This window comes from Arachis ipaensis, chromosome B04 (genome assembly GCF_000816755.2).
Source record: "Arachis ipaensis cultivar K30076 chromosome B04, Araip1.1, whole genome shotgun sequence".
Lineage (NCBI taxonomy): Eukaryota > Viridiplantae > Streptophyta > Magnoliopsida > Fabales > Fabaceae > Arachis > Arachis ipaensis.
In genome coordinates, this window is record NC_029788.2 from 129,940,848 (window position 1) to 129,941,938 (window position 1,091).

Below are 1,091 nucleotides of genomic sequence, written 5' to 3' on the forward strand. Positions count from 1 at the left end.
ATGAGTTCCATATATCAACTTTCTAATTATGGCGAGAACTTAAATTCGGTGCACCTTTTAGCAACGCAAACATAGTTGCCACTAAACCAAGCCTTGCGGTGCACAAATTGTTGTTTCTATATTAGTATTATCATTGATAAAGAGGCAAAACAAACAAGAAGTTGGAGTATTAATGGTAATGTGTGTGTCTTTTTTATTTTTTTGGGGGTCTAGTAGGGGTGTGTATGGCCCCGTCCGACCCGAAGATTCGGCCTGGTCTCGAATATTTTAGGGGTTAATTTGGTGTGATTTCACCAGGTCTGGGGTCGAGTAAGAGTCTCAAAAATAGACCCGGTCATTATTTCGGGCTGGATCCGGGTCAAGACGAACCTGACTTCGCCCGACCCATGTACACCCTAAAGGAACTAAAATAGATATATATGTTTTAAATTAATTTTAATATCATGTTATATTAATTATAAGTTTATTGTTTTATTTTTAATCACACTTGTTGAATAAAAAAATAGATCAAAGAAGCATCAAATTAGAATTTATGGATAAATTTAAATTCAAATATAGATATCAATTTTTCGGTAACAAATTCTTTCTTTATAAATAAGTGCATCATAAATAAGTTTCTTTATAAATTATTGTTAAAGCTTTTAAGACTCGGTTTTCACCCGATTTAGATCCAGTATAGTTGTGGCCCGAAAATATATGGGTTTCATCGGATTTAGGACCGGATTAGGATCTAAAAGATAGACCCGATATATATTTAGAGTCGAATCTGGATCAGAACAAATCCAATTTTATCCGATCTATAAACACTCCTAAAATCTAATAACAGTCAATGACAATGATTAGTTCCTCTTAAGAGCTTTATGCCCAATGATTGTTTTTGCACTGGTTTGGGCTACTTGCTTGATCCAATCGATTTTTTTGCTCAAAGTGACTCACACACAAGAATACAATTTATCCATTAAAATTAACTTTTTTTTAATCTATTTTTTTTAATCAAAATCTGTTACCCATTGATCTAGTAGTTAGTTTACTAGTCCGCTTAAATAAATGTCTGAAGTTCGAATTTTGTCCCTAAAAAAAACAACTACCAA